The sequence below is a fragment of the Plecotus auritus genome (assembly GCF_963455305.1).
Source record: "Plecotus auritus genome assembly, chromosome: 1".
Taxonomy (NCBI): domain Eukaryota; kingdom Metazoa; phylum Chordata; class Mammalia; order Chiroptera; family Vespertilionidae; genus Plecotus; species Plecotus auritus.
Genome location: NC_137770.1, coordinates 48,877,112 through 48,904,793, shown reverse-complemented (window position 1 = coordinate 48,904,793; position 27,682 = coordinate 48,877,112). Strand labels below are relative to the sequence as shown.

General features: G+C 46.5%; 1 protein-coding gene across 1 annotated transcript in view; it reads left to right on the top strand.

Annotated features, from left to right (window-relative positions):
* SMAD6 (SMAD family member 6) overlaps positions 1-27,682 on the top strand; it is an 88,687-nt gene that overhangs the window by 13,974 nt on the left and 47,031 nt on the right. The gene's annotated exons all lie outside the window — the stretch shown is intronic.

The window sequence follows — 27,682 nt, the reverse complement described above, 5'->3', positions numbered from 1 at the left end:
CTCCCACCCCTTTGCAATTAAGAGTTGGCCATAGGGACATTCCAAGAATATGTGAATCAAGCTTTCCATAAGAAATAAGAGGTTGGTGGTGACTTGGGGGCATAGAGGGCCAGGAGGGACTTGGGTGCCAAGGTCTGTGGGACCCTTTGGGAAAATGGCAGGTGGTGCGCTATGAGGACAGCTGGGCCTTGTGGCCTGGCCCTGTGCTCCATGAGGTGACAGCCCCCCAGGCTGGAGCTGCATGGCCAGATCTTGGCTTGAGGGCTTCTGTCTGCATCTGAGCTGTCTTTCCTCTTCCCCACGCCCAAGTCATAATAGCAACCACAGTGACCAGAGCTATTAAGTGTTTACTTTGGGCCATGGCCTGTCCTTGGGCCCTTTACCTGTATCATCTCAGAATAGCAGTAAAGGAATTTGGCCAGGGGCACATAAGAGCAGAACCATTTGTCAATGTGCTCCGAACCACTGTTCTGTCTTGTCTCTCCCCCCCACCCCCGCCACTTTTCTGCATGTACCTCTGATAAACTGAATTTACACAAAGTTCTGTCTGTCATTCTTGCCGCATTCTCCCCATGACTCTACACGAAGCTGGCTGCCTGGCCACTTCCCATCTGCAGATCCTTTCCCATCCATTCTCTGTTCCATCACAACCATGGTAGATCACAAGACTACATCTGTTTCAAGGATAAAGAAACTGGAAGCTGGAGCAGGAAGTGACTTGTGGAGGGTCACATTTGTGGGACTCACGGCACAGCTGGTACTGGGGTCTAGGTCTTCTGGATCTTACTTGCCTTTTGGTTTCTGGTGGTCCCTCTGACTGGGTCACTTTGTTTTCTTCTCTGCCTTTTGGCCCGATTTGGTTATACTGCCTTTTCCTGAAAGACCTAACCAGATGAACACAAGGAGTAAACATTTTGGATGTTAGGGAGTGGAGGAGGGGGGAGAGATAAATCCATCTTTTTTCCTCTGTGACTGGGGATGAAAGCTACATATAATTCTGAAGAAGAGGATTAAAAGTATGTCTGAATCCATGCTTCTGTATCCCTGACAATCTTCAGAGTGTGCTTAATTTAGTGGATCACTTTAGCATTGGTTGGATGGATAGGTAATTTTTTGACATCCCCCTACCCTCTATCATTAATGGTGGAAACTCCATTGTGTGAAAATGTGTTACAGTTCACGGTGTATTCATAGTCATAGTCTCTTTTAAAAAAATATATTTTGTTTGATTTCAGAAAGTAAGGGAGAGGGAGAGAGAGATAGAAACATCAATAAGAATCATTAATTGGCTGCCTCCTGCAGGCCTCCTACTGGGGATCAGGCCCGCAACTCCAGCATGTGTTCTGACAGGAATCAAACCGTGATCTCTTGGTTCATAGGTCAGTGCTCCACCACTGAACCAATGTGGCCGAACAGTCATAGTCTCTTGATCTCTGTCTTCCCAGAGTGGGCCTGGTGTGTGGCTCAGGCAGGAAGGAGCAGACTCCATAGCACCTGCTTGAGGCCTCTCACCCATCTGGTTTCCAGGAGAGAGCGCCTCTGGAAGCTGGGGGATCTTTGGAGACCCTGGGGCCATTGTGTTTGGCTGCCTTTGGGGTCCAGTGGGTCCCTGTTAGTTATCCCAGAGCAGTTTTTGGTCCTGGCCACTGAGAAGGCCCCTGCTATTCTCTCCTGTGGGCCAGGACTTTATGGTTCTCATGAGAAAATTTGGCATCCATTGGCTTTGTAATTCTAAGGGGTGATGGAATTGGGGAGGAAGTTTGGGATAGCTGATGGGGGAATGATTAAATGGGGTCTGGTGGGCTTTTGTCTGGTTCCCCATTGTGGTCATCCAGTCCCCTTCCAGGGACCACATGGGTCTCCTCCTGCTCCAGGGTTTCACTTCACTGTTCAGCTTTTCCAGTTTACTTGTGCTGTGAGAGTCTGAGGACTAATGGCCTGACACTGCCCTGCCTCCAGGGAGCTCACAGACTTGGGGCTGTGGTGGCTGTCACCCTGAAGGAGGACAGGCTCAGGTTGGGAAAAGGCCCAGAGCTGTGCTTGTCTCTGGATGATGAAGGCAGGAGTCATCCTGCAAAGATGGAATTCAGGGTTATGCCCAAGGGCAGGGTGGGAGGTGAGGTGAGAAAGGTGAGGGGAAGAATGTGTGGGCCAGGGCCAGGGACAAGGTGTCTGATATTCAAGGACAGATAATACTGCTGTTGGTGACAACTGTTGACATTTATTGACACTCACTACTTAGCACTTTGCTAAGTGCTGATCATTCTTCATCTCTTTGACTCTGTCACAACTCAGAGACTCATATGCGATTCTCCCTATTTTATAGGTGAGGAAACAGAGGCTCAGTGTTGGGCCAGCTGCCCAAATTCACAAATTTGTAAGTGAATGTAAGTCGTCCCTCCTTAAAATTCACCGTGACTGCCCAGCTCTCCCATCCTGAGTGCCTGCCTAGAATTCTACAGCAAGGGTTCCCATCCCCTACTGGGAGACACACGGGGTGGCGGGGGTGGGGGGGCAGGGGGGCAATATAGAGTGATCAAAGGAGCCTGGGGGCAGCCAGTCCCAATTTAAGTACCAAGGATAGGGGTGAGGAGCTGGCTAGAGGCCCTGACTCTGTGCTCTTCAATGTCACCACCAGGCAAACCTTGCAGACCACCCAGAGAGCTGCCTCCGCCCCCTCAGCTGCCCAGCCCACTCTGTCTCCCTTTGTCCTGAGAGCCTGCGCCTTCTCAGTGCCTTGGGATGGGTGTCCTGCTGGAGTAGGGTGTTTGCAGCCCCACGATGGACCTGCCCTTGTTTGTCTTGCACAATGACCATCCCAGCGCCTGGGTTGGGGCTGTCTATTTTTATCCAGTCCAAGGTCTCCGCTTCACTTTCCTGTCCTGTTGTTGAGGCCACTTTAGAAGGAATGGTGGGAATTTTGAGGCCCAGTCACAGCCGGGCAGGCAGGAACCCATCAGTGGGGGGTGGGCAGGGCAGGGGTGGCAGACGGGAGACTGTCTTGTTTTAGCTCTCTGCTGAATGGTTGATACAACATTCTCATCTCATATCTACATCACCTCCAAATTTATTTTTTTTTTTTTTTTTTTTTTTTTTTTTTATTTTTTTTTCTTTTTTCAAATTTTTATTAAGGTATTATATGTGTACATATCTTATCATTGCCCCCGACCCCCACCCCACTCCCATATATGCCCTCACCCCCCAATGTTTTGCATCCGTTGGTTACTCTTATATACATGCATATAAGTCCTTCAGTTGATCTCTTATTTCCCCCACCTCTCCCTAACCTTACCACTGTAATTTGACAGTCTGTTTGATGCTTTACTGCCTCTGTAACTATCTTTTTGTTCATCAGTTTATAATGTTTTTCATTATCCCCAAATGAGTGGGATCATGTGGTATTTTTCTTTCATTGACTGGCTTATTTCACTTAGCATAATGTTCTCTAATTCCATCCAAGTGCCTACAAATGGTAGTAATTCCTTCTTTTTTACGGCAGCATAGTATTCCATTGTGTAGATGTACCATAGTTTTCTGATCCAGTCATCTGCTGATGGGCATTTAGGCTGTTTCCAAATCTTAGCTATTGTAAATTGTGCTGCTATGAACATAGGGGTGCATATATCCTTTCTGATTGGTGTTTCTGGTTTCTTAGGATATATTCCTAGGAGTGGGATTACTGGGTCAAATGGGAGTTCCATTTTCAGTTTTTTGAGGAAACTCCATACTGTTCTCCACAGTGGCTGCACCAGTCTGCATTCCCACCAGCAGTGCACGAGGGTTCCTTTTTCTCCGCATCCTCGCCAACACTTGTCGTTTGTTGATTTGTTGATGATAGCCATTCTGACAGGTGTGAGATGGTATCGCATTGTTGTTTTGATTTGCATCTCTCGGATAATTAGTGACTTTGAGCATGTTTTCATGTGTCTCTTGGCCTTCCTTCTGTCTTCTTTCGAAAAGCTTCTATTTAGGTCCGTTGCCCATTTTTTTATTGGATCATTTATCTTCCTTTTATTAAGTTGTATAAGCTGCCTGTAGATGTTGGAAATTAAACCTTTATCAGTGATACCATTTGCAAATATGTTCTCCCATACAGTGGGGTTTCTTGTTGTTTTGTTGATGGTTTCTTTTGCTGTGCAAAAGCTTTTTATTTTGATGTAGTCCCATTTGTTTATTTTCTGTTTGGCTTCCATTACCCTAGGGGCAGTATCACTGAAAAAGTTCTTTTGGCATATGTCTGAGATTTTGCTGCCTGTGGATTCCTCCAGTATTTTTATGGTTTCCCGTCTTATATTTAAGTCCTGTACCCATTTTGAGTTTATTTTTGTGTATGGTGTAAGTTGGTGATCTAGTTTCATTTTTTTGCATGTATCTGTCCAATTTTCCCAACACCATTTATTAAAGAGACTGTCTTGACTCCATTGTATGCTCATGCCTCCTTTGTCAAATATTAAATGCGCATATTGGTTTGGGTCGATATCTGGATTCTCTATTCTGTTCCATTGATCTATATGTCTGTTCTTGTGCCAGTACCAGGCTGTTTTGATGACAGTGGCTTTGTAATACAGCTTGAAATCTGGTATTGAGATCCCTCCTACTTTATTCTTCTTTCTCAGGATTGCTGTGGCTATTCGGGGTCTTTTTTTATTCCAGATGAATTTTTGGAGAGTTCTTTCTAGGTCTGTGAAATACGCCGTTGGTATTTTAATGGGGAGTGCATTGAATCTATAGATTGCTTTGGGTAGTATGGACATTTTAATGATGTTGATTCTACCAATCCATGAACATGGTATGTTCTTCCATCTGTTTACATCTTCCTCTATCTCTTTTTTCAGTGTCCTGTAGTTTTCCGCATATAGGTCTTTTACCTCCTTGGTTAGGTTTATTCCTAAGTATCTTAATTTTTTTGGTGCGATGGAAAATGGGATTGCTTTTTTAGTCTCTCTTTCTGTAAGTTCATTGTTGGTGTATAGAAATGCCATAGATTTCTTGGTGTTAATTTTGTATCCTGCTACATTGCCGAATTCATTTATTAAGTCTGTTAGTTTTTTGATGGAGTCTTTCGGGTTTTTTATGTACAATATCATGTCATCTGCAAATAAGGACAGCTTTACTTCTTCTTTTCCAATTTGGATGCCTTTTATTTCTTCTTCTTGTCTAATTGCAGTGGCTAATACTTCCAGTACTATGTCAAACAGGAGTGGTGAGAGTGGGCATCCCTGTCTTGTTCCTGTTCTTAGGGGAAATGGTTTTAGTTTTTGCCCATTGAGTATGATGTTAGCTGTGGGTTTATCATATATAGCTTTTATTATGTTGAGGTATGATCCTTCTATTCCCACCTTGTTGAGAGTTTTTATCAAGAAAGGGTGTTGGATTTTGTCAAATGCTTTTTCTGCATCAATTGATATGACTATGTGATTTTTATCTCTCAATTTGTTTATGTGATGTATCACATTTATTGATTTGCGGATATTGAACCATCCTTGCATTCCTGGGATAAATCCTACTTGGTCATGGTGTATGATCTTTCTGATGTACTGCTGGATCCTATTTGCTAGAATTTTATTGAGGATTTTGGCATCTACATTCATGAGGGATATTGGCCTGTAATTCTCCTTCATTGTGTTGTCTTTATCTGGTTTTTGTATTAGGGTGATGCTGGCTTCATAGAAGGAGCTGGGAAGTGTTCCTTCCTCTTGAATTTTTTGGAATAGTCTGAGGAGGATAGGTTTTAGTTCTTCCTTGAATGTTTGGTAGAACTCTCCTGTGAAGCCGTCTGGCCCCGGGCTTTTGTTTGCCGGAAGCTCTTTGATGACTGCTTCAATTTCTTCCATAGTTACTGGCATGTTGAGCTGTTTAGATTCTTCCTGATTGAGTTTTGGAAGGTTATATTTTTCTAGGAATATGTCCATTTCCTCCAGGTTGTCCAGTTTGTTGGAATAGAGTTGTTCATAGTATTTTTTAACAATCCTTTGTATTTCGGCGGGATCTGTTGTTATTTCACCTCTTTCATTTCTGATCTTGTTTATTTGGGTCCTCTCCCTTTGCTTCTTGGTGAGCCTGGCTAGAGGTTCATCAATCTTGTTTATCCTTTCAAAGAACCAGCTCTTGGTTTTGTTGATCTTTTGTATTGTTTCTTTGGTCTCTATGTCGTTTATCTGTGCTCTGATCTTTATTATTTCCTTCCTTCTGCTTACACTGGGCTTTTCTTGTTGCTCTTTTTCTAACTCTTTGAGTTGTTGGGTTAGGTAATTTATTACCCCTGTTTCTTGTTTTTTGCAGTAGGCTTGTAGAGCTATGAACTTCCCTCTCAAGACTGCTTTCGCTGTGTCCCATAGATTTTGGATTGTAGTGTTTTCATTGTCATTTGTTGTCATGATGTTTTTTATTTCTTCTTTGATCTCTCTGGTAACCCAGTCATGGTTTAATAGCATGCTGTTTAGTCTCCATGTGTTTGATTTCTTTGGGTTGTTTTTATTGTAGTTGATTTCCAGTTTTATGCCACTGTGGTCTGAGAAGATGCTTGATATGATTTCTATCTTCTTGAATTTGAAGAGACTTTGCCTATGTCCCAACATATGGTCTATCTTTGAAAATGACCCATGTGCGCTTGAGAAGAATGTATATTCTGTGGCTTTGGGGTGAAATGTTCTGAAGATGTCAATTAATTCCATCTGGTCTAGTGAGTCATTTAGGATTGATGTTTCTTTGCTGATGTTTTGTTTAGAGGATTTGTCCAATGGTGATAGTGGGGTATTAAAGTCTCCTACTATGATTGTATTGCTGTCAATGTCTCCCTTAATATCCTCCAGGAGTTTTTTTATGTATTTGGGTGCTCCTGTATTGGGTGCATATATGTTTACCAGAGTTATTTCTTCTTGTTGGATTGCTCCCTTTAGTATTATGAAATGGCCTTCCTTATCTCTTGTTATGTCCTTCAGTTTGAGATCTAATTTGTCAGAAATAAGTATTGCTACCCCAGCTTTTTTTTCAGTTCCATTTGCCTGGAAAACCTTTTTCCATCCCTTCACCCTCAGTCTGTGTGCGTCTTTTTTTCTGAGGTGGGTTTCTTGTAGACAGCAGATATATGGGTCGTGTTTTCTTATCCAATCTGTTACCCTATGTCTTTTGATTGGGGCATTTAATCCATTTACATTTAAAGTTATTATTGATAGGTACTTATTTGTCGCCATTCCTATTCTTTACCCCTGTGTTACTTCTTCGCTTCCTGTTTCTTTCTTTCTTTTTTTTTTTTTTTTACAGTAGACCCTTTAGCATTTCTTGCATTGCTGGTTTGGTGGTAATAAATTCCCTTAGTCCTTTTTTGTCTGTGAAGCTCCTGATTTCACCTTCAATTTTGATTGACAGCCTTGCTGGGTACAGTATTCTTGGATTCAGCCCCTTCCTTTGCATGACTTTGTATATTTCATTCCATTCCCTTCTGGCCTGATGAGTTTCTGTTGAGAAATCAGTTGCTAGTCTGATGGGGGTTCCTTTGTATGTAACTTTCTGTCTCTCTCTTGCTGCTTTTAAGATTCTTACTTTGTCGTTGGTGTTTGCCAATTTAATTATAATGTGCCTTGGCGTCGGTCTTTTGGGGTTCATTTTACTTGGGACTCTGTGAGCTTCTTGGATTTGTGTGGGTTTTTTCTTCCCTATATCTGGGAAATTTTCTGTCATTATTTCTTCAAAGAGGTTTTCTATTCCTTGCTCAGCTTCCTTTCCTTCTGGAACCCCTATTATGCGGATGTTGTTTTGTTTCGTGTTGTCCCAAAGTTCCCTTAGACTCTCCTCCTGCCTTTTAATTTTTTTTTCTAGAAGTTGCTTTTCTTGGGTATTTTTTTCCATCTTGTCTTCTAGCTCACTGATGCGGTCCTCTGCTTCTTCTAGTCTACTCTTGATGCTTTCTATTGAGTTCTTTACAGCAGCGATGTCATTTTTCATTTCTTCTTGGTTCTTCTTCATTTCCTCTTGGTTCTTGCTCATATTGTCGAATTTGTCTTCCATTCTTTTCAGCCACCTTATGACCATTTCTCTGAATTCTTTTTCTGGAAGGTTGCTTGCCTCCATTTCGTTTACTTCCTTTTCTGGTGATGCCTGCTTTTCTTTCATATGCGGGCTGCTTCTTTGTCTCCCCATGGTCTCTCTTCTCTGGGTGTCTGGTTATGTAGTTCTCTCTCTCCTTATCCCAGGCGAAATCTGACCTTTCCGTGGTGGAGTGTAGAGCTCCTCTGAACCCGTGTGCTTGCGCCAGTTGGGGAGCGTTGTTCTGGGGCTCGCAGCTGTTCCTGGGGTGCCGCCTTTGTGGATTCTCAGGCTTCAGATAAGCTCCACTTTCCCTACATCACCTCCAAATTTAAATCCTAGAGCCTTGACACTCTGGGTTCCTTGCCTAACTCAGGGCCTGGGGCGCTTTCCCCCTAACAGCCATCTTCCTCTCTGCAAAATCTCCACCCCTTTCCTATTTCCTTGATTTCAGTTTAGTTCCGGGAGGAAAAGCAAGATTAGCTAGTTAAATTCATACTAAGGTGTAAGTGGCTGGTAGGCAACCCTTCTTAGCAATTTAAAGGCAGAATATGCCGCGACTCAATGAAGTACAGGATGAAGGGCCATGTGGGAATGGCCATTCTGAGGAGGGTTGAGGGAAGAAGGCAGGTTCTCTCAGCTCTTCAGTGCTCTAGGCTAGAAAAACAGAATGAGCAGAACACAAGGAGCTTTGTGCTCTGTGAGACAAGGAGCAGCCAGGCCAGGCTGGGTGCTGGGTGCTGAGTGAATGAGTTCTGGGTCCTTTAATGAGAAGCCGAGTAGTGGGGCTGCTTTAGAAGCTAGACCTGCCTGACTCCATGGTGGTGGTGGAGGCTTCTTCAGGATCCAGTGACTTATTGCTGGTATCCTATTCTTGTGCCTATTGGGTAACAGTTCCGGGGCTTTATTAAGCACCCGTTGTATGCCAGCCATGTTGTAAGCTGCCTGACATGCGGACTGGGCTGTCCCTTTTGCTGACCTAGGATGTGTGTACCGGATCTCAGTCCTTGCAGCATACTGGTTTCTTTAGAGCTGCACCAGCAAGGGCAAAGCCCCTCATTTTAAAGAGAAGGCCTGGGGAAGGGAGCTATGCAGGAACACGTGGAGAGTGGGGTCTCAGCTGGATTTCCTCCACCAGTCAGACTGTAAGTTCCTTGAGGGCACAGATCCTTCTCTAGGATTCTTACATTTTGTAGGTTGACAGAGTTTGGGAACAGAGGCTCAGAGAGGTTAGGAGAGTGGCTGAGGGCCACACAGAAACATAAGCAAGCAGAGCCAGTTTACAACCTAGGTGACTCCATGCTGCCCACCCACCTGCCACCTTTCCTCCCAGTGGTCCCTAAACAGGTACCTTTTGGAGTCGATGCTGTCTGATGTTCATCTTTAGTGCCTACAGGAGCTGGGAGAGGAGTGTCGAGCAGTATTGTCTCCTGCTGCTTCCTGATTCTACGGCCCAAGCATGCTCCCCTCAGATGCCTTCATCTAACAGGTCCTTGAGCTCTTCATTCTCCGAAGTGCTCAGTTCAGTTCAGTCAGTATGTGCTGAGCCTCCATAGCAAGGTGGACTGAAGAGCATGGACTGTGCACCAGAGGGCCCTGGGTTCAAGTCCCAGCTGTGCCTTTTCCTGTTGTAGGACTTTGGGGCAGCCAGGCCCTGTGGTTAGGTCTGGGGGCAAAGAGATACAAATTATGTCATCTCTGCCCTCAAGGTACTCACGGACAGGTAAAGACAAACAACAGTAATGAGAAGTAGTATAGAAACGGTCCAGGGGGAGAAGGGATTAGTGATTGACTTGGTGTGGTGGGGAGGTAGTCCAGGAAGACTCCCTGGAAGAGATGACATCCAAGTTGGTTTTTACAGGATGAATAGGAGCCTACCAAGGAGACAAGGTTTGGGTGTGGGAGATGTTCCAGGTCCAAGAAATAGCATGTGCAAAGGCCTGGAGGTGTGATAACAAGCCTGGTGTTGAGGAGCCCAAGGATGTCAGATGGGTTGCAAAGCAAAGTACCAGGTGTTGATGGGAGACAAGGCAAGGGGGGGCCAGGGCTTGGGTAAACCTGTTAAAAACTGTAATACCCAGAGTGCACAGGTAAGTGTCCAGCTCGGTGAATTTTTACAGACTGATCACACCCTGGACAACATTGCTGTGCATGACCATGCTCAATCCTGACACGTGAGAGTGCTCATTGCCTATGGGCCTAGGGCTGCTGTATGTCCAGTGAGTGGGCAGGGGGTAAAGTTGTATCTAAAAAGAGGGTTTTGTTTGGTTTTGGAGGGCAAGAAGGATGTTTTGCCTGGAGTTTGGGCCATCTGGTGTCCTGACACAATTAGATATGAACCTAGATCAGTCCCCCTGGGTTAAGAGCTGACCCTTGGGTATGGCCCATACCCGCTCTCTCTCCCCAAGTCAGGCTTCGGTCTAGAGGTGGTGGACCCTGAGCTCCTGGGCCAGGACCAGCTTGCCACTTCCAATTCAGAAATGGCCTCAGACTCCTTGCCTCCTCTTAGGGCGGAGGTGGGGGAGAAGGAGCCTAAATCAGCAGTATTTGGAACTTGCATCAAGCCTCTGCCTTGTGTTTTTTAGCTTTGACCAACCAAAGGAAAAAGCCTTCGTCCCTCCTTAAAACCTCCTGCTATTTCACAAAGGGACCCATTCTTCCTGGGCTGGTTGTTTAAAGTTGGAGTAGAGGTGGTGAGGGGTGAAGGGCAGGAGTGACAAAGGTGACTTCAGCAGTCCTGGGAGGAACAGGTAGTGGTGGAGGGGTTCTGGGCAACCTGGTTGGCCATGAAGCATTATGGGGTTTACCACAAAGCCAGAGTGGGTTCCAGGCTTGGCTTTGCCTGTTTCCCTGCTGTGATCTCAGGTAAGCTCCTCACTCTCTAATCTCAGTTTGCTCAACTGTACATGGGGGCCATTGGGTCACTGATCTCAGGGGCTCCTTGATGCTCATGTGTTCTAGGCGGTACCAGGTCCTGAGCCCTGAGGGGTTGTGTGGAGAACTGGGGCTTCTGGCCTACAGCATCTTAGCTTGTCGTCATTGTCCCAAAGCAAAACTAATGTCTGGGACAAGACCATGTAGAGGGAGGGGAGGATTGGTGTCCTGGATTTCCCCCTTTTCTAAAACACTAAAGCTTGGGGAATGGAGTGGGGGTACCCTGGACCGATGAAGAATCCAAAGCCCAGAGAGGGAAACGGACTCGCCAGAGATCACCAGCTTTTACATCCTCTGGGATCTCTGACAGAGGACCCCAGGGCTGTTATGTTTCCTGACTATAGGCTTTGGGGTGACAGGTCCATGTATTGAACATTTATTAAGAACCAACTGTATGCCAGTATCAGGTGATACAAAGTGAAGAATGCCTGGACCTTACCCTGGAGGAGCTGATGGTCTAGATGGGGAAGTAGACAGCAAGCAAAGAATTGTGAGTGATTGTGTTAAATGCTGTGGAACTGTGGGCATGGTGAGCACCAGCACAGAAATTAGAGCAGAGGACTCTGTTGGGGTGGGAATGGCAAGAAGACAACAGGGTCTAGACAGCCTGTCAGATCGAAGGAACAGCTTATGCAGAAGCAGGGAGGTGTGCAGTACCACCATGTGTTCTTAGTTTGTTTGTGGCTGAAAGGTTAATATGTGCGAGATGGGAGAACAGGAAAAGGTGAATCCACAGAGCGTATCTTGAATTGGTTGGAATGGGCTGGATGAGAGGGACTGGTCACGGGGGCCAGGGAGACTTTGGGATGTACTTGGTCCTAAAGGGCCTTGGACCTTGTCAGGCATCCAGCATAGGGCCTACTCCCTAGACAGAGGTCACTGTGGAATAAATAAATGACTTTTTGCCTGGGACAAAGGATCCTGCTCATAGGATGGTTGCTGAGAGATCCAGAGAGAGAGAACATATAAAGATAAAGACAGAAAGATCATAGCACATATTAAAGAATCATAACTAACACAGCTCTGTGCCAGATACTCTCTAAGTGCGTGTCGTACGCACATTCATTCATGGAATCCTCCACACAGCTCTTATGAAGTAGTTACTTTTTTTTTTTTTTTTAAGGTTTTTAAAATTGATCTTTAGAGAGGAAGGCAGAGAGAGAGAGACACCATCCGATGCCCCTTGCCAGGGATGGAGCCAACAACCCAGGCATGTACCCTGACTGGGAATCGAACCGATAACACCTTGGTGCCCAGGATGATGCCCAACCAACTGAGCCACACCAGCCAGAACTGAAGTAACCACTTTTATTAGCCATGTTAGAGGAGAAGTAATTGAGGCCCAGAGAAGTTAAATAACTTGCCCAAGGTCACCCAGCTAGAAATCCGTAGGACTAGGATTAGAACCTAGTTAGTCTGGCCCCTGTTGGGTTCCCTAGTGTCTGGCATGGTGCCTCTATGTCCCCTGCAAGATGTAGGACTCACACAGTTCTGGCTCCTTGGGGGCTTCTGTGTCCCTGGTTACCCCAGATTCAGTATGTACAGTTGTCACCAGGCCCCACAGCAGCTCTGCTCATAGGATGGTTGCTGGATGAATAAAGGAATCACTCGTGAGATGGTGGGTGGGTGGGTGGGCTTCTGAGAGGGAGCTGTTGGGCTGAGGGGGGCAGTCCTGTTCCTGTCCAGGGCTGCTCGACTCTGAGTTGGAGGCAGATGGCCCCTACACTTCGGGCGGCCTGCATCATGGGGGGAACCAGCAGGTTTTCTCAGGAGACCTGAAATTCCAGAAAATGCACTTGGTTGCATCCAGCCTAATCACAACCATCTGTCTGCCAGGCCCCATGGCTCGCCCTCCTCCTGTCTCTGCTGGCACGCTTTCCTGGGCGTCTGTAACAATCGGGAGCTGCGCTTGAAAGTTTCCTTGTCGGGGTAGAGCGGCTGTTGCCAAGAGCTTCTTCTTTGATGCAAAAAATATATCCCGAAGGTACTTTGTCAGATGTTTTTATATTAAACATTCTCCCTCCGTGGTCCTTGGCCGCCAAGGGAAGCAGAGATGCATGGCTTTTCCAGTTGCCCTTGTGGAAAGAATTCCTGGTGTCCACAGGCCTTTCCTCACCCCCCCCCCCAAAAAAAAAGTCAGGGCCTGGCACCCCCAGCCAAAGTGAGTCAGGCCTTGGGGGCTGGCACTTCTGCAAAGCAGGGGCTGCCCTGGCCTGAGGGACGGATTCTACCCTCAGCCTGGGGTAGAATAGGTCTCAGGTCTGGAGCAGACATCCAAGCCACCATCTCAGACTGTAAAGTGAATCACTGCTGAGAGATACTTAAAAGGAGAGGGTAGCTCAGAGGTAGGAGCCTAGAAGCCATCTCGATCTCCCTGAGTGCTCAGGGTTGTGCCAGCACGGGGCAGAGCTGGGAGAGGTGGGCTCTGTCACACAGTCACGTGGCCTGAAATCAGAAGGGATTGGGCCAGGGGGCTCTGTGGCTCCTCAGCAGCCCTGGGAAGCAGCTAAGGGGAGGGGCTTTGCTAGCCAGATGTGATCAGTGGGGTATGTTGGGAGAGGGATGGAGGCAGAGTACAGCTGTTCTGGCTCACACTCCGGTTCCAGCCTTTTGGGCTGAATGGGGTGAAATGGGGCATCCAGCAGGCACCTTTGTAGACAGGCTGTCTGCATCAGCCATCAGGGTGTGTGAGCCCCAGGAAGTCCCCAACTGTCTCCCCTCTTCCTGTCTTTACTCGCCTCCTCAGCCCTCTGTCCGCTGCTTCATGTTGGGCACTGAGAGCCTGCCTTTCTCAGCCTCTGTGCTGGGCCCAGCCTTCCACTCAGCGACTGTGTGGTTTTCTGCCAACCACATGTCAGCTCTGGGCCTTAGATTTTAGGTCCCACCCAGGCCTGCCCGCAGGGTCACAGGAGAAGAGGGAACACTGTTGCCAAAACAAGGACTCCAGGTTGCTCTCCGAGGGCAGATATTGGGAATGGGGCTGGGGATGCTTGACTCTGAGGGCAGGGCCAGGGTCTTCCCCATGTGGCGCCCAGCTCAGGGCCTGGTGTGCAGTGCATGTTGGGGTTGTGTTTGTGATTCATAGAGAGGCCGCGGCTTCTCCACACCCCTTGACTCTCAGCTCATGTTGTCTGTCTCAGGCTCAAGGAGACCCTGATTTTTCAAGGTGGAGGAGCCCTATCTCCAGAGCCTCTGCTGCTGTTTGACCCGAAAAAGGAGCTGAGGAGGGTAGAGAGGGCGCAGTTGTGATGGACACGGACTCAGTCTCCTCCTTCCAGGCTGCTCAGCTGTGTCTTAGATGCCAGCCCCCTTCCTCACAGGGCAAAGGCTGGAGAGAACCCCAGGGGCTCCTCTTAAGTCTCAACGAGTGACACACCTGGGGGCCAGGAGACCCAGGTCCCAGTCCTGGCTCTATCTCGCGTCTTTTTGGTGATCTCACATTGTTTCCACGCAGCTCCTCCATCTGTAAATGGGCCAGTCAGTCTCACTCATTTATCCTCAGCCCTCTTTGCACAGAGTCCCGTGAAGACTTTTTAATGGCTGAGACCCCATTCCAGAAGTGCTTGGGGAAGACTGGGCTTCAGGATTTTAAAAATTTCCCCAAGTGATTCTAATATGCAGCCAGGGCTGAAAACACAGGTCTGAATGGACCTAGAACCTGGGACCTAGCGCATCCAGCCGTCTTCCCCTCAAGGCAGGAGCCTTTCCTGTACCTGGGCCCCAGCCTGTACTCTGTCATTTCTGGGTACAGGCACACATGGCATCTTAGAGCAGCCTGCTTTGTGAGCTGCCCGGCTCTGGTCCCTTCTGCTGTGATGTGTGTTCTGGGGTTTAGCGGTATGTGAGCACCAGTGAGGTCACGTCGGACTGTCCCTCTGAGGGTCACCAGGTCCCTACATGTGTGATTCTTGCCCTAGCCTGGTGCTGTACTTCCAGTTTTCAGGTGAGAAAGCTCAGCCTGGAGGGTGGTAAAAGTGATTGCTCAAAGACACTCAGCGGAAGGTGAGCGCGTGGAGATGTGGTTTTTGTCTTCGCAGGAAGGCGGGTTCTCTGTGATTGCTCTAGGAAGCTTGGCCAGCCCCACCTGAGCTCTTATGCCCTCCTTGTTATCCTGACACCTCCCTTGGGTCTCAGTAGCTTTACTAAGAATTAAATGAGCCACTCAGCTCTGTCCGGACCTGCTTCTAGACCTTGGAGTAGTAGGGTGTGTAGTAAAAGGTATAGATGACAGGGGGATGCTGGGGATTCAAGACGTCAGGGATGAAAAGCCCAGGCTTTGGGGCCAGACAGACCTGTGGTCTAAATCACACAGCTTCCATTTTGCAGCCTCACTTCACCCCATCTCTGACAAGTGGGCTGGGCAACACCTCACAGATGCTTTGGAGATCCCATAAGTACCGTAGATAGCACAGTGCCTGGCACACACCCAGTTTTCAGTAGGTGGTAATTAAGTGAATTGGTAACCAAGTATTAGCATGAGGAAGAGAATGGCATGAAGGAGAAGATACCTTGGAATCTAATGTAACCCTAGAGAGAGGCAGGTGAATGCTGTTTCCAAAGTGAAAAGTGTGGGCTGGGAGCAGAGCTAGAACTGAAGGAGGAGGAGGGTTTCACCAGGCTGAGAGGGAAGGGCACCCCAGGCCCGGGGAACTGCTGGGCAAAGGCAAGGTGATGCGAAATGGTTGTTCTAGGAAGGGGCGTGATCCTGGCAGGGCCATAAGAAGGGAGGCCTAGAGGGAGGGCCTTGAATGCCACCTGAGGAAGGACTGGACTTTCCTCTGTGGTGGGCCACAGCTACATGCCCCAGAAGTCCTTTTGATTGATAGGTAGATTGACTGCAGCCTTAGAGAATAGGTTTGTATGACCCCAGAGTGTAGAGTTCTGTTTGCTTAATGTAAACTTTTTTTTGATGTACAACAAGCATGTCAAACTTGTGGGCTGCGGGCCGCATGCGGCCCACAACGAATATTTTTGTGGCCCAGCCAATATAACAATATGTAAGAAATGTTTTGATAAAAATTTCGTAACTTAATTTTTACAATGTCCTGTTAAACATAATTATTAATAACGAACTACAACGTTCACTAGTGACTGATGACTATAATGGTGTTGCATTCATTTCCCTCCACTATTTCTCTCCACTAATACTAGCAGCGAATATTTTAGCAGCCGATTGCCACATCATTAGTCTTGTACTGACTTGGTGTGTGCAACAGGAAATACTTTGCTTTCAGAGAACAAGAAAAAGAGGTTTATTTGCGTTACACTTATTAATTTGTGCAGTTATTCAGTGTCTGGTAAGTTAATGTTCAAGAAAAAATATTAATTTTTATTAAAATGTTCTATTTTATGTTAACGATTACTCATTTATTTCAGCTCTTTGTTTTCAGCATGTCTCTATCGAAATAAACCTACGTTTCTATGATAATTGAAGCTTTTGTTTTTTGCGGCCCGCATAAACTTAAACCTTGTTTATTTGGCCCGTGTTAGCCTCTGAGTTTGACATGTTTGATGTATACTATGCAGAAAGCACAAACATCACAAGTGAACAATGTTTTCATACCAAATGTATTTGTGTAACTACTGCTCAGATCAAGAAACAGAACACTGTCAGAAGCCCCCTCTCAGGTTTTCTTCCAGTCACTCCCCAACACCCGCCCCCCACCCTCCCTGGGCAGCCAAGCTCTATTCTGACCTGGAACACCATAGGTGAATTTTCCTGTTTTTGAACCTGGTACAAATGGAAGTATACACTGTGTTCTTATTTTTTCTTTTATTTGTGATATAATTGACATAACGTTGTATTAATTTCAGGTGTACAACATCATGATTTGGTATCTTGTATATTGCAAAATGATTACAATAATAAGTTAACTGCCATCACTACACAGTTACAATTTTTTTCTTGTGATAAGACCTTTTAGGATCTACTCTTAACAACTTTCGTATATACCATATATCTGTGTTAACTATAGTCACCGTGGTGTCGATTATAACCCCAGAACTTACCTTATACCTGGCAATTTGTACCTTTTGACCACCTCACACACACCATTCCCTACCCCACCTCTCGCAACACCAGTCCTCTGGGCTCTTTTGTATGTTTGCAAAGCCCCTCCGTATTGTTGGGACACCTGTGATGGCTCATTCATTGCTGGGTAATATTCTCTGTGTACAGACCACGGTTCTCCTACTCTAATGTATGCACTTCACTACTAAAGGGCGCTTGGGTGGTTTCCATTTTCTGGCTTCTATCCATGATGTTACAATAACTATTTCTGGGAAGGCCTTTCTGTGGACATAAGGACACACTTCTCTTGGGTGTATACTTGGGACTGGAATCTCCAGGCTCCCCATTAATCGTGTGGTCAGCTTTTTTCCATGCTGGACCGTTGTCCAAGGCCACAGTGTTCAGTCAGGAACAGTTCTAGGGGCGCCTTGGTTCATTCCACCCATTTTACTGAGACCTTGAGAGGGGCAGTACCTGTCCTTGGCCCCACAGCTCCCAAATGGCAGAGCTCAGTCTAGACCTGGGGTTTCCACGCTCAGTGTCCAGAGTCTCTGCCCACCTGGAGGTGGTGCCTAGTGCGCCACTCTGAGGAATTCTGTTCCTGGACTCCGCCTCCGTCCTTCACCCCAAGGCAGGATTTTAGCTCCATATCCTTTTTGAAGGCCCTGGGCAGTGCACTCTGGAAAAAACAAAAAGGAGAAAAGAGTGAAAGGAAACCAAACATTAGAAAAGAAGCGTGTTTCCAATAAACTGGGCCTTTCACCGGGAGCCAAAACATGACATTCCTGGGCCCCGGGAGCAGCCGGTCGGGTTTGCTTCTCTGGGTGTGCATCTTGCTGGGTGTTGGGTCGGTACTCTCCTCTTGCATCATCCCCAGGACACACAGACAGGCATTGTCTTTGGGGGCTTTGGATCCCTGGACGTTGGGGTGGCGTGCCATTTTTTCAGCGGGCTGGCTCAGCCCCAGGGGGCCCTCTGACAACAAGCTGCCTCGGCCCTTACGAGGGAGCAGTGTGTGAGTTACTGTAAGAGTTTCTTCGCCTGCCCACCCCCTTCCTTTCTTGGGTGCTTTGATGGGTTTGAGGTGTTTATAGGCTTGATTCACAACGGAGTTACCAGGGTTTTCCACGGAAATAACTTATTAAAGGGGCCGTGCACACAGCGACATTGAAGTCTGGGGAGGGGTGCGCATCAAAGGCAGCCGGCGGCCCAGTCAGGCAGCGGTTCACTGGGCTGGCACTCCAGACAAGGCCAGCAGGGGCAGGGAGGGGGCGGCCGGGGCTGCAGGAAAAACACTTGGGCTTAAGAAAACACTCCCCAGACAAACCCAAATTCAGATCCATGGGAAGAAAGGGGGGAAAGTGAAAGCCCAGCATCCCAGGCCAGCCCTCTGCTGGAACCTCCTGTCCAGATGTGGGGACACATGTGGGTGCCTGGCTGACGCATGGTGCCTGACTTGGTGCTGTCATGCCTAGCCCTTCCCTTGGCCCTGGGCTGTTCCTTGGGAGGAAATGCTAAGGCTGTGGGCTGCCTACTGCCTTTTGCCAGGGATGGGTGGGGAGAAGTCAGGGGTAGAGGGATTTTCTGATGTCCTGCCTTCCTGATAGCTCCTCTCCTTTGATTTAATTACACCTGATCTGTCCTTTGGAGCTCATTAAAAGCCTTCCTTTCCAGGAAGCCGTCTGGAATTGCACAGTCCACAGTGGCTTCTCTCTTTTCTGAACTTACAGTACTTTTCATCTCTCTACCACTCCCTTGGCAGTGAGTTAACCGCACTGAGTTTATCCGCTGCCCCAACCAGACGGAACCAATGCCTTCTGGTCAGGGCCTGGACCCGCCTGTGCCCCTCAGGCACACTGCTGTCCCTGGTGCCTGGCATTGCCCACCCTGTGCAGGAAAACATGGATTGGAGCCTGCAACTCAGTCCAGGCTCTTTCACAGTAATGCGATAGCAGTAAAAGAAGTAATAATAATGACTAAAATTTAAGAGCAAAACATGTGGCGGACACTGTGTTTCTTATTCGTGAAGCCCATTCAGTCCCAATAAGGTAGGTTTTGTTACTTACACACGTTTTTTAGATGAGAAAACTGAGTCTTGGAGAGGAGAAGTAATTTGCCCAGGGGCACCAAGCTGATAAGTGGCAAAGGTGGGGTTGGCTCCAGAACTTGTGTCCTTGGACAAGTCGCTCTACCTGTTTGGGCCTGAATCCCCCTCACATTCTATCAGTGAGTTTGCAGACTGGTTGGAGAAACAAGACAAGTCCTCATGAGGCTGCATAAGGTTTGTTTTGTTTGGTTTACTAAGATACAATCTATATACAGTAACACTTTTTGAAAGTGCATCATTTTGTGAATTTTGATAGTTGTGTTACCATTATCATAATCAAGATAAAGAACATTTCCATTGCCCCAGAAAGTTCTTTGGTGCCCCTTTATAATCAGCCCTTACCCCAATCTTCAGCTCCTGGTAACTACCATCTGATTTCCATCTTGATGGTTTTGCCTTTTCTTGAATATCCTACAAGTGTAATCATACAGCAAGTAACTTTTATTTATTTTTTTCAAATAGATGTTTATTGATTTCAGAGAAGAAGGGAGAGGGAGAGATAGAATCATCAATGATGAGAAAGAATCATTGATTGGCTGCCTCCTGCATGCCACACACTGGGGATGGAGCCCACAACCTGGATATGTGCCCTGACCAGGAATCGAACCATGACCTCCAGGTTCATAGGTCGATGCTCAACCATTGAGCCACACCGGCTGGGCAGCAAGTAACTTTTATTATGCCCTTCAAAAAAAACCCTCAGAATAATAATTTGAGATTTATCCGTGTTGCGTGGATGAACGTTTAGGTTATTTCCAGTGTTTTTGGTTATAACCATTTGTGTTTAGGTTTTTGAGTGAACCTAAGTTTTGAATCACTTGAGTAAATACCTAGGAGTAGGATTGCCAGGTGGGTATATGGTTAAAGGTATGCTTAACTTCATAAAAACTGCCTAATTATTTTCCAAAGCGATTGTACCATTTTGCAATCTCATCAGCAGTGTGTGAGAGTTCCAGTTACTCCATATTCTCACCAGCATTTTTAAAAAATATATTTTTTATTGTTGATAGTATTACCGATATCTCCCATCCCCCCTCCCCCATTACTCCCCTTACCAGCATTTGATAGGGCCAGTTTATTTTTATTTGGGTTATTGTAATAGATGTGTAGTGGTATTTCATTGTGGTTTTAATTCACATTTTCCTAATGACTAATGAGGTTGAACATCTTTTCAGATACTTATTTGCCAGCTGTACTGTACATCTTTGGTGAAGTGTCTGTTTAGATCTTAGCACATTTTTTATATTGGGTTGCTTTCTTATTGAATTTTGAAAGTTCTTTACATATTCTGTCTATCAGTCCTTTAAAAGATGTATTTTATAACTATTTTCTCCCAGTCCATGGTTTGTCTTTCCATTTTCGTAATGGAGACTTTTGAAGAACAAAAGTTTTTAAATTTTCTGAAGTCCAATTTATTAGTTGTTTCTTTTCATGCATTTTGTGTTGTATGAAGAACATTGCCAAACCTAGGGTCACAAAGATTTTTCCCCTAGAAATTTTATAGTTTTAGGTTTTACATTAAGGCTTATGATCACGTTGAGTTAATTTTTGTATATGAGATAAGGAGGTCCAATTGTTCTAGTACCATTTGTTGAAAAGACAACTCTTTTGAGTTATGTTGGCCTCTTTGTCAAAAATTAATTGATCATTTGTGTTCTCTTTCTGGATTATATTCTGTTTTATTGTCTATGTGTCCATCCTTTTACCAATACTGCACTATCTTGCTTACTGCAGCTTCACTCCATTAGCATGAGTCCTCTTTTTCAAAGTTGTTTTGGTTATTTTAGGCATTTTCCTTTCCATATTAATTTTAGATTCAGCTGTGGATTTATACAAAAAAGCCTGCTGGGATTTTGATTGGGTTTGCATTGAATCTGTAGATCAGTTTGGGCAGAATTGACATCTTGACAATATTGAGTTTTCCAATCAATGAATATGGTACAGGCTCTATACATTTAGGTCTTTGATTTCTCTCATCAGAGAATACAGATCTTGCACACTATTGCTACATTTATACCAGTGTAGTTCATGCTTCTTGGTACTAGTGTACGTTGGAAAACATACAGTAGTTATTTACTAGAATATAGACATACACTTAATTTTTATATATTGACCTTGGATGCATAGGATTTATTTTATTTTTGTATGCATGGGATTTTAATGGCTCTGGTGCTTTGCATTGGTGGGTGCCATGTTTCAGGGGAAGAGTTACAAAATGGAGAATTTTTTCTCCTTGACTCTCAGAAACATCACTTCTGCCTCCTGCCATTCCCTAAGATAGTCAAGTGTGAATTTATCCTACCGAGTCAGATGTGACATCTTGGGTGAGTTGCTTAAGGCTTTGGGTGTCAGTTTCCTGTCTGTACAACGGAAGGCAATGGAGAGAAGTGGATCAGATGACCTGGTGGTGAGGTCCCTTCCAGCTCTGAGCCTGATGTTCACCTAAACTCCAGGCTGGGAGATTTAGAAGAGAGCTGAGTCTGTCTTAGGGAACCCTCTCATTTCACAGAACTGAGAGTGCACAACACTGGCCTGGGCTTGCACAGCAGCTGATTGGGAGTACAGGACCCCTGATTTGGACGGGGAGAGACAGCACAGCATGGTGCGGGGGAGGTGACACCACTGCCACAGCCAGGAGGGAGGTGGAGAGAGGCTGGAGAGGCGGCCATCTGTGCCTGCTGCCAGAGGCGGCTGGGAGCTGTGACCCTCAGGAGTGGCCAGTTCACGTTTGGCTGTTTTCAAAGTATAAGAGCACTGTGCTCGGGTTTTGGCTGACCTCACCCCAAGTGTGGAGTTTAAAGGCCTTTGTAACTCTTTGGTTTGGAACAGGGTCTGGGCATGGCTGGGGGCAGTGGTCAGCAAACTGCGGCTCTTAGGCCCCTTGAGTTTTTAGCAAAGGCCAGCTTAGGAGTACCCTAATTAAGTTAATAACAATGTACCTACCTACATAGTTTTAGTTTAAAAAATTTGGCTCTCAAAAGAAATTTCAGTCGTTGTACTGTTGATATTTGGCTCTGCTGACTAATGAGTTTGCCGACCACTGGGCTAGGGGAAAACACTGGAAGCCATGAGTGCTCATTCCCATTGCTGTGCTTCTGGGACGGGGAAGCAGCCTCCTCTCCCCCTAGTCACTGCAGGTGACCCAGGAACCTGAAGAGTATGACCAGGGAGGAGCAGGGATGGAGGGGAAGAGCCGGCTTGGCCATAGAGGCCCCTGTGGCTGTTACTTAATAGAGCCAGGAGCAGCTCTTGGCATTTAGTGCTCGTTAACTTTGGTTTTCTGGCACCTCTGCACCTCTATGAGCTATCACCCCATTTCACAGATTAAGAAACTGAGACTCAGAGGTTTCACTTATGTACTAGAGTCACAGAGGTAGCAAGTGAAGGAACTAAAAAGCGGGTGTGGACGGGGAAGAATGACTGATGAGCACAGGGTTTCCGATGAACTAGGTAGTGGGGAGGTCTGCACAACATTGTGAGTGTACTTAATGCCACTGAACTGTACACTTCAAAATGGTTATTTTTATATTATGTGTATTTCATTATCATAACAAGTTGGTGTGCCCTTTTCCTCAATCTGTGGTACCTCCTGCCATAGCAGGCTCTTCGGCATGGAGAGGGTGGGCCCTTGCAGCTACGCCTCCTGGTTGGTGGGACTGCCCAGGGTCCAGGCAGAAGGGCGGGCAGGGCCTTTGGCCAGTGGATAGCCATGACTGGGTTGGACTTCCCACATCATCCCCCTCTTTAAGGGTAGAGAGAAACTTAGACCCTGGCAGCATCCCCAAGAGGATGCTGGGACATGGCCCGAGACGTCTTGATCCACACAAAAGAGGTGGGACCTGGGGTGACCAGGGCCTGCTGGCCACCAAAGCGATGCCATAGTCCAGGGCTGGGCTGGAGCCAGAGTGGATGGCCTTGTGCCCGCCTGCTTGGCCTCTGGTCCCTGTTCCTTGGCATTGATGGGAGCTATGGCTCTTTCCCCCACAAAAGCCTTCCCCTTGGGGAGGAAAAATCAGGGAAAGAAGTCAAAACCTAACTGCCCATATTTTTTTAGAGATGTGTAATGAAGGATGTAGGGGGAAATGATACGAGGTACGTACTTCAGCCAAACAAACAGGCAAATAACTACATACAGGGGGCTAAATGAAGCAATCCATGTAATTGTTAAATGAGTGAACTTTAATTAGGTTGAGTTCTTAAAAGCAGAGTCTGAGGTGCAGATTTGGATGCGTGTGATTTATTGGGGCGGGGGGAGGGGGTGTTTGCAGGAGAAGCCAGTGAGGGAAGCAGGATGGGGCAGCAAGCATTTGGTCTCAGCTGGAGTCCAGCCTCAGCCTGATCCACAGGGAGCTCTGGGGCTGTCAACTGCACCACAGAGTTGGTCACACCTTGAGGCAAGGGTCAGCCTTTTGTTCCCATGTTGGTGGTGGTGGTGGGGTGGGGGAGGGCGGGTGTATAATCACCTGACCCAGGACAATTCTCCCATAAAGGGCATCTGTGAACCAGTGGCAGCCTAACCTCCTGGTGGCTGGGGCTAAAGGGAACCTGGGTGGGGCATGTAACAGCTTCCACTACATGGATTTATATAGGAGTTTATTTTTACTATTAATTTTTGGTGTATACTTAAAATTTTTCATAATGAAAAGTAAAATCTTGCCCAGCCTGCGTGGCTCAGTGGTTGAGCATTGACCTATGAACCAGGAGGTCATGGTTCGATTCCTGGTCAGGGCACATGCCAGGGTTGTGGGCTCGATCCCCAGTGTGAGGCATGCAGGAGGCAGCTGATCAATGATTCTCTCTCATCATTGATGTTTCTATCTCTTTCCTCTCCATGCCTCTCTGAAATCAATAAAAATATATTAAATACACATATGTTGTTGTTGTTTTTTAAAAAAAGAAAAAGAAAATCTTTACTGAAACGAGGTTCTGAGAAGGAAGGAAGGAAAAGGTAACTTCTACCACTGAGTGTCGGCTTTATGCCAAACAGCTCACTGCTTTCTCTCACCTGAGTTATTTTCCTGCGACAGATGGGGAAGTTGAGACTCAGAAGGTAAGTAACCAGCCCTAAGTCTAGGGTTGCCAGATTTAGCAAATAAAAACACAGGATTCCAGTTATATTTGAAATTCAGATAAACAACAACAAATTTAAGTATGTCCCATGCAGCATCTGGGATATACATTAAAAAGTTTTTCACTGTTTATCTGAAATTCAGATTTTAACTGGGCATCTTGTATTTTACCTGATAGTCCTACCTAAGGCACTTAATTGTAAGTGGTGGAGAATCAGGATTCATAGACACTAAAGCTTCTGTTTTTCAACCCCAATGGGTACAGCACTAACGAGGTTTCGGAGGTAGTTCCTGCCAGGGCCTCATTAAGGTGCTGCCTGAAAAGCAGAGTCCGTTAGAATCATCTGGGCAGCTTTGAAAATTACTGATGCCTGAGCACCCTGACCGATGAAATGAGAGCCTCTGTTGGACAACCCCCTCCGCCCCTCAGTAGTTTTTTAAAGCTCCGCAGGTGAATCTAACATGCAACTAGGGCCAAGAATCACTGGCCCAGACTACCAGGTCTCATTGCTCACGAATGTGGGAAGGAGTCCACCAGAGACCAAGAGCAAACCTCTGGTACCTGGAAAGTACGCAGAGCCCACGCCCTGGCTTGGGCCCAGGAATGTGCTAGGACAGTCGTCGGCAAACCCATTAGTCAACAGAGCCAAATATCAACAGTACACCGATTGAAATTTCTTTTGAGAGCCAAATTTTTTAAACTTCTAACGCCACTTGTTCAAAACAGAATCGCCCAGGCCGTGGTATTTTGTGGAAGAGCCACACTCAAGGGGCCAAAGAGCCGCATGTGGCTCGCTAGCCACAGTTTGCCGACCATGGTGCTAGGAGAAGCAGGGAGCTCCCCCCCTTTTTTTCAATTTAATAAATCTTTATTGTTCAGATTATTACAATTGTTCCTCTTTTTTCCCTCATAGCTCCCCTCCGCCCCGTTCCCACCCCACCCTCTGCCCTTATCCCCCCTCACTGTCTTTATCCATAGGTGTACGATTTTTGTCCAGTCTCTTCCCGCACCCCCCCACACCCCTTTCCCCCCGAGACTTGTCAGTCCACTCCCTTTCTATGCCCCTGATTCTGTTATATTCACCAGTTTATTCTGTTCATCAGATTTTTTTATTCACTTGATTTTTAGATTCACTTGTTGATAGATATGTATTTGTTGTTCATAATTTTTATCTTTACCTTTTTCTTCTTCTTCCTCTTCTTAAAGAATACCTTTCAGCATTTCATATAATACTGGTTTGGCAGTGATGAACTCCTTTAACTTTTTCTTATCTGTGAAACTCTTTATCTGACCTTCCATTCTGAATGATAGCTTTGCTGGGTAGAGTAATCTTGGTTGTAGGTTCTTGCTGTTCATCACTTTGAATATTTCTTGCCACTCCCTTCTGGCCTGCATAGTTTCTGTTGAGAAATCAGCTGACAGTCGTATGGGTGCTCCCTTGTAGGTAACTAACTGTTTTTCTCTTGCTGCTTTTAATATTCTCTTTCTGTCTTTTGCTCTTGGCATTTTAATTATGATGTGTCTTGGTGTGGTCCTCTTTGGATTCCTTTTGTTTGGGGTTCTCTGTGCTTCCTGGACTTGTAAGTCTATTTCTTTCCCCAGGTGGGGGAAGTTTTCGGTCATTATTTCTTCAAATAGGTTTTCAGTATCTTGCTCTCTCTCTTCTTCTGGCACCCCCATAATTCGGATGTTGGTACGCTTGAGGTTGTCTTAGAGGCTCCTTACACTATCTTCATATTTTTGGATTCTTTTTTCTTTTTGTTTTTCCAGTTGAGTGTTTTTTGCTTCTTTGTATTTCAAATCTTTGATTTGATTCTTGCGATCCTCTAGTCTGCTGTTAGATCTCTGTATAATATTTTTTATTTCAGTCAGTGAGTGTATGCTTAATTTCTAGTTGATCCTTTTTCATATCCTCGAGGTTCTTGCTAAATTTATCGGCCTTTTCTAGAAAATTCTTGAAAAACCTTATAACCGTGGTTTTGAACTCTATATCCAGTCATTTGCTTGCCTCCATTTCTTTCATTTGTGATCTGTTTCTTTGTCTCCGCATTTTGGCTGCTTCCCTGAGTTGATAGAGTGGCTTTGTGTGCTAGGTGTCCTATAGGACCCAGTGGCTCATCCTCCCCAGTTACCTGAGGTGGACACTCTTGGTGCACCCCTTTGTGGGCTGTGTGCACAGTCTTGTTGTAGTTAAGCCTTGATTGTTGTTGGTATCACTGGGAGGAATTGACCTCCAGGCCAATTGGTGTGAGGATCAGCTGTGTCTATGCTGGGAGAACTTCTGTGCTGGAGACACCCTTATGGGACAAGACTTGCAAAAGCCTCTGTGCTCAGCTTGGATGGGGCAGAGTCTCAGGGCGGAGCAGACAGCATTGGTTTCCTGTCAGCCCTGCCCTAATAGGCCTCTGTGTCTCAGTGTCCCATGGTAATCGCTGCAAGCACCTCTGAGAGAAAGCCACCCTCGAGTTCCGCCTGCCGCCAGACAGTCCAGTTTCTCCCCGAATGAGTCTGGGTCCCCAGAGTCTCGCCCGGAACTGGAGTTCAGTGCATTCGGGAGCTTTTGTCTCCCTCCCACTTGAGAAAGCCAGCCGTGTACTCAGTTGCCCGCCTTCTCCTCGCACGTGCCTCGGTACCTCTGCCCTCGGCAGTTCCTCTGAGTCTCAGCATGCTTTTCTCCCTCCTGACAGTCCAGTTTCACCTTGTATGAGTCTGGGTCCCCAGAGTCTCGCCCAGAACTGGAGTTCAGCGCAGTTGGGAGCTTTTGTCCCCCTCCCACTTGAGAAAACCAGCCACGCACTCAGCCGCCAGTCCTCTCCTCGCGCGTCTCAGTATCTCTGCCTCCTGCTGCTCCTGTGAGTCTCAGTGTGCTTTTCTCTTTCCTTCTAGTTGTAGAATTTCCACTCAGCCAGCCTTCCTGTGGTTCTGGATGATGTCCGTTCTGTCTTTTAGTTGTAGTTTTGAAATTGTGCGAGGCTGCAGTTTAGGTGTTTACCTATGCCGCCATCTTGGTTTCTCCCAGGGAGCCCTTTTGTCACCCTCTCCAATTCAGCATCCTTCCATGGCAGGAGCAAGTTCAGCCTGGCACCAGGTCCTGTCCCACACTGCCAACACGCTAAGCTCTCTTCTGGAGGTCCAGCTCCTGTCTCCTCCTCACTGAGCCTGCTCTGACCCTCAAGCGAAGCTGTCCTCTCTGTCCTCCACTGACTGATGGCATAAACTCTGCAATAGTGGTTCATTCCTTAGCAGGAATGAGTGAGGGGCCTGCTGGCCCCCTGCATTGCTACCTTGGTACTTCTCCATGTCTGAAGGTGGTGCCTGGCATGGGGAGGCGCTTGGAAAATGGGAATTGAATTGGAGAAAAATGGAAGGATTTTGTGAGAATGGGATCCTATCTTTCCTCCTTACCCTCTTGTCTCCAGTAGAGTTCCCCATTCCTGCTGTTCCTCTTCTGGGCTGGCATCTATGTTTGTTTGCCTGGAGCCTAGGCCCTGTGCAGCCCAAAGGTAAACAGGTTTATAATGACTTGAGGAAAGAAA